Here is a 6654-nt window from a genome sequence, read left to right on the forward strand (position 1 = left end):
TCCCACAAATTTAATGGACGAGTAATTTCTATCGCTGCTAAGTTCTTAATGTTTTCTTTTAAAATCAGAAGAGGGTTCTACTCTAGCTAGCTAGTCCTTGAAAATTCTAAAGCAGTTCTTTTCCAGCGATCTTCTCACTCTTTTCTCTAAGTTTTATTTAATACTCCAATTTTTATGCCTATATATATATTTTTTTCATAGTTTATTTTAACTACATTAAAGGCTATGCCCCCTTCTATTCATTACTCACCAATCCTTAGAGTTTCACAATTTAATTTCTACAAAAAAATTAAAAATTTAAACAAAGGCACGTTTAAATAAAATATCAGAAAATAAATTTTCATAAATATGACGAATGGCCAAGAGTGAAACTGTATGAAAGGTCACAGCAACCTCCCATCTTGCAGTAGCAAAACATGAGAATTTTTCTTTAGCATTTTCATATTTTCTTTGACCATAGTCGAACCAAAAATGGGATAATACACCTTCCAATTAAACTTATCATGTTCCTCCAGGTCATTTCTGTATCATTTTCTTCCAGGATCTCGTTTTGCAGTCATGTCTTGAAGAATGTGACATTACAATTTAAAAGAAATCAACAACAGCTGAAATTAAAATATATTTAAGAATTAGTAAAAGAATTCACCAAACATTTAAAATAATTTATTAAAAATATTATTATCAAAGCTACATTGCTTTGAATATTACAAGTAGCTATACATGCTTTAGTAAATAATAAAAATAAATGATAGCAAATAACAGTTATAAATAAAACAAAAGAACTTCATAAAGCATATAAAAGCAATTGCGTTTTGTCTGTAAAAGGGATTGTTTTAAATAATAATCACACAAGTAAAATTCATTTCAACACGATTTAAGCAATATTTTAAATAAGCAGTCTAGAATAACAAACTTGATCTTCCACCCCTGAGTGCAGGATGAGGGTAAACTTTGAAATCATAATTATGAACTCCCATTTTTCTTTATTTCATGATTCTCAAAAAAAAATTTACTCTTATGTTTTTGTTTTACCCTTATCTATAGGTTTATTTATTTTGCTTTATAGATGACGTTGTAGGGGAGAAATTTATATACATTATAGGTACCAACTGCTTAAAATGAATTGTTGAGTTAATTGAACAAGAAGGATATCCATATTTAAAAATTGCTATGTTCTGATCAAATTGATAGTAAGTTGGAAATATTAGACACCGAACTTTTTCAACTATTAAGTTTTATCAATACATAAAAATCAAACGACTTTTTTAACTATTCAAAAACGAAATCGGTTTAAAATTTTTAGTGAATCTCATTTCTCTAAAGCATCCAAATTTTCTTTGATTCCAAAACAACTGAACCGATTAAACTTTTTTGTGACATTAAGAACTAAGAATTTGGCAACGGAATAAAATAAATTATTGTTATGACAGGTTGCTCTATTCTTTAATTTCAATTCTTTTGCAAGTTTCTAATTTAGTTAGGTTACTTACGTCTGAAAGAGAGGGGTAGTGTCTGATTAATCTTATTTAATATTTCTATTGCAGAATCCATCAGAGTTTAGAGATCAATAACAGCATTTAAAGAACAAGACAATCACAGGATATTACATCACAACATTTAATAGTTAGTCACAGCACAGATTTTTTAAAATTTATTTTCTTTGCATATGACATAAATGAGCTCACGGCCAACTGCTTGATCGGCGGGTGCACTGCCTACGGTAGAAACTAGTTGCAGAACTGTGGTGAACAATAATTTTGTACAAAATAAGAGGTAAACAGCAGAGCAACAATTTTGTGCTTTAGTATAAATAACTAAAGTTTATTTAAAAATGATAAAAGATTTCGCTTTTGTAAGAGATAATAAGTCTGTGTATAGTTCATTTTGTAAATATACATCTTTAACCTTAGCTGATAATTGTCTTTGCCAGGTCCTGTGAATGTGCCATTTACATAGCAAATGTGGAACCTTTTCAAAAATCGTATTGAATGGATCAGCTGTAACTTTATTATTAGTCATTATACAATTACAATTTAGGTTTGGAATTTTAGATTTAAAAGAAAGAAATACTTAATGGTTTCTGCATCTAAACTGCTAGTAATAAAATGTGCAACTGGATAACTATGTCTAAACTCTGTAACTGAAGTTTATCTAAAAATATGATAAATATTTGTGTTATGAATTAAGCTAAAGAGAGTTTACTACATCATCAAGTAAAATTTAAATAGAACATTAAACAAGAAAACCCATATTTCTTTTAGACTGCTCTTATACCTCACAACTTACAAACTTAATTCTTTATTCTGATCTTTTAGAACAGACACATTTACAGACTGATGGCAGAAATAACTAACTTTTTAAAAAATTAATATAAGCAACTAACTTTCTGATACAAGAACAATGTTAACCTTAAAGGAGAAAAAATAAATCTTCAAAAAATAACTAAAGCATCACACCAATATTAACAAAAATATGGTTTAATAACACAAGCCTGTGAAATGGATGTAATTAAATTAAATTTTAATTAAATTGTTATTGCAGAAATTGTTATTGTTAGAAATTGATCAACTTGTGTTAAAGTTTTTAAAATTTTGCAGTATGATCTACAGATTTAGTTTTTAGCCAAGTTATAGAAATAAGCATCTGTACATTGTTTCTAGATTATATTATTGAAGTGTGTTTGTGCTTTTATTTTTATTTGTTAATTTGTAAATCACTCTAGTTTTCAGAGGTAAATTACGTGCATGTTAACTAAAGACTATAATACTTAAGTAGTTTTATACAGTATTTTAATCCGAGTTCTTATTTAACCCAAACAGCCAACACTCAATATAAGGACTCTTGCTGACTTAAACAGAGCATTTAAATTATAGTATAGTGAGGTAACGTGCATAAAATAACGGTTCTAAAAATTTAATTGTTAATAATTCTTGCCAGGTAGATAAATTTTTTTCTGTAATTTAAAAAATAGATAAAATACTTCTCTTTAAATACTTCTTTGAGGAATGAAAACATTTAATTTCAAATGCTATTATGGAAAGTTCATTTCAGTAAATTGTATATTTAAATATACAATTTACTGTGTTTTGATTAAGAAACTAAAAAATTTTTCTTGTTAAATTTCAAAATTAGATACTAAGATTGTCAACAGATGGAATCTATGGTTACAAACACCATTGTTCCAACTGAAAAAGTATTTGCAAGAGTCTAAATTAATGTCCTTAAACTTGAGCAGGTTTTGCTACATATGGTGGTCATTTAGAAAACATTTCTTTCTGTTGTCTTTTAATATTATCAGAACTTTTGTTCAATTATGTGCAGCTAATTATAAAACTAAAAAATTACCTAGTTTCTTAAGAACAGTAGCAAAGCATCTAATTCTATCACCTTCATTTTTTCCTTAGTTAATATTTCAAATTCTAGGTCATTTTTCTGACAGAATGGGCAATAAAATAACATTGCATGCATCAAATAGCAAATGGGACTTCCGAATCTTACATTTTAATGAAGAGGTCCTATGCAATAGGGAAGCCTACAAAAAAGAATGTAAGCTATTTATAAAAGCGCAAATGAAATAAGATGAGTCATTCTATGATCTTGCTTTTGAAAATAAAAAATACACACAATAGCAAATAAAGCTAATTACTTCATTCAAATTATTTTAAAATAGAGTCGTTTAAAATCGTACCAAGAAATGACTCAACGGAAACAATCTTCAACTTGATTGATGCGACCCAAATTAGTACCGCTGACTCGACGAAATTAGTATACACCTCTGAGTAATAATATTAAACATCAAGTGGTGTGCCCTCTATACCTAGATAAATATAATTATGAAAAAAAATTAGAGACAATAACTAAAAACACACAAAATTCACTGAATTGGTTAAGTAAGAACATTTTAAAAAAGTGTAATGTCATTAACTTTGAAACTTTACAAAAAACTTGATTTATGAGTATTTTACAAGATGAAGTTTTAAATAAATTTTATCTAAAACTGATTTTGCCAGCGAAGTGTTACAAAATGATTCAAGATGCAACAAGTTTTCAACTCTGATAAAACTAGTGCTTTTTATATATATATATATTTTATTCTGGGAATTCAAGGCTGAAAACACACCATTGAATCATAATTAGATTTATATTTCAAAGGAGGAGTTATTTTTAGAGTCTTGTCCCTCTTTTACTTCCATATTAGGAAGCATTAATTGATTTTTCACAATGCGTAGAGTTACAAGGTATGTACGAATGGAATCTAATTACATCAAAATCTGTAAGTATTTAATATGAGACCGATGGTTTTCGCATGTCTCTTGCTGAATAACGTGTTTCAATAAACATCTGCCTGAACCATCCGGAGTTTTGTCAACCCCCTCCCTTGTGGAGAGTGGATGTGAAATGTTATAGCCACCAGCCTACCTTTAAATAAACCTTTTGATAACTTATTATGGCTTATGACTGCATTATTAAAAAAAATACAACAATGATAACAGGGATGTAGCCCTGTTATTATATATATATATATATATATATATATATATATATATATATATATATATATATATATATATATATATATATATATTATTTCTTAGGGAAAATTTCACTTCGTAATTCAACCTTTTTGATTTAAGTTTAAAAACTATTTTTTATCACAATCAGGCTGAGTTATGAGAGCGAATGCAAAATATATGCTTAGTGTGACAAAATGATCGATGCACAAAAACTAAGTGACAGTACAATAGACTACACATAAATATTTTTGAAAATTAAAAAGAATAAAACAATTTCAGTACTTAAAAAATTAATAAAAATAAGAATCAAGGAGAAAAAATGTTTTAAGAAATTAAAAAGAATGCATGAAGAAGGATTTTAAGAAATAAGAACTTTAAAAAAAATGAGCCCCACACCAGACTCCAAAGAATGGAAATTAGTACTTGATAATAATACTGTATTTTTCACTGAGGAACCAAAGTATTAAACTCAGACATGATAAATGTTATGGTATTTTTATTTATTTATAAGATAGACAAATGATTCCTAAAAGAAGAAATTATCTGAATTTTCTTCATTTTTTTTAGTGCTTAATTTTTTTTTCTTTTTGTATATAAAAAATAAATAAAAGACTTACAGACAAAAGAAACATTAAAGCAAACAGATTCCCCCTTTACTTAACTAAGTGTGGCTTTAAAAAAAAGAAGAAAAAAAAGACATCAAAGTTTGTAAAATCTATAGCAAAAACTGAAAAAAGATTAATGATAAAAACCTCAAGTATTTACTACAAAATCGCACAAATCGAGCAGGTCAAAAAGAAATTAATCAAATGTATGTTTCAAGATTCACATATTATAATTAATAATACTGTACTAAAAATATTGAGATTTTAAAAATATTCAAAATTTAGCACTGGCAACTGCTGAAAAATTCATAGAAAAACAACAATAGAATTATCGTATCAGATTATTAATATTCAGTTGCGCAATTTGAATTTTCTGTATCATAGTAGTATCTGTATTTCAAGATATTATGTGAAAATCAACAGCAATAACTGCAAAAAAAACGTAAATCAAGTCTGCGAAAAATCAATTACACAAATAAATATGTGATTAGAATTTCTCGCTTCTTAATAATATTGTATGAAAATATCACGATTTAAAAAATCATGACGATATCAAGTAGCAAAAACTGTAAAAATCTCAATTGAAAAAAACAGTAGTATCCTCGAAAAACAAACGATAATAATAAATACATAAATTGAATTTTGAGGGTCATAATAATATTAGATATTTTAAAAACCATGAGAAAATCAGTTGCAGTAACTGCGAAAGAAAAAATAAAACATCGAAATCAGGAATTAAAATGATATCCAGCGGGTTGAAATCTCCATTTACAGTTATCATACAAAAAATTCAATCTAATTGTAGCTAAATAAAAAACGAGAGCAAATATATAATATTGATTAAATAATTCCTTTATTACAAATCGAAATTTATTACTCATTCAAAAATAAAGTTTAAAAGGAATGAAAAAAAACACAATTTTTTTTCTAGAGAACGGTAATTTAAATGTTAACTATTTCAAAATTACTTTGAAGATCATTAACTTAAATATTTTTCTATTCGCCTCCGTGGTTCATTAATTTTAACCGAAGTTATTACAGATACAAGATAAGAGTTAGTTATTACAGATATAAAGCATAAAAATTCAAGCAAATCTGCTGAAAAAAAGTTCTTTTGGATCTCTAAGTACTCAAAAAGAAAAAAAGAGGGTGCTTGTAAATGAGGTATAAATTTCATGTTAACGAGATTTTGTGTAAGTGGTGAAATTTAAATTTTTGATTGGAGAAATTCCGAGAAAATTTTGTTGAAATATAAATTATTGATTTACGAAAGTCCGTGAATCAATAATCTTGCGATTCGCGAAATTCTGCAAATTAACAGAAGAAACACATGCCTGATAAGAACAAAAATTCCCAATAATCAACTTTAAAATGAATTTTAAAAATCTAATTAAATAAGTCAAATATATTAAAAAAATAATAGTAGATAAATAAAAAGGATTCTACCCATACATTATTAGCCCTTACTGTTTACATTCAAAATTGCAATGAATTTATCTTTAAGAAAAACATACCTTTGGCATCTCCAAAATTGA

At 26.9% G+C, this 6654-nt stretch overlaps 1 long non-coding RNA gene across 1 annotated transcript; it reads right to left on the reverse strand.

The window, feature by feature from the left end:
- Positions 1-561: 561 nt before the first annotated feature.
- Positions 562-3905, reverse strand: LOC147809932 (uncharacterized). Its single transcript, XR_015433897.1, has 3 exons — positions 3689-3905; positions 3346-3532; positions 562-605 (listed from the first exon to the last, which is right to left on the reverse strand). It is a non-coding gene; the product is annotated as an uncharacterized LOC147809932 (long non-coding RNA).
- Positions 3906-6654: the final 2749 nt, after the last annotated feature.

This window comes from Parasteatoda tepidariorum, chromosome 5 (assembly GCF_982258835.1).
Source record: "Parasteatoda tepidariorum strain Cologne lab strain chromosome 5, Ptep-v5.0, whole genome shotgun sequence".
NCBI lineage: Eukaryota > Metazoa > Arthropoda > Arachnida > Araneae > Theridiidae > Parasteatoda > Parasteatoda tepidariorum.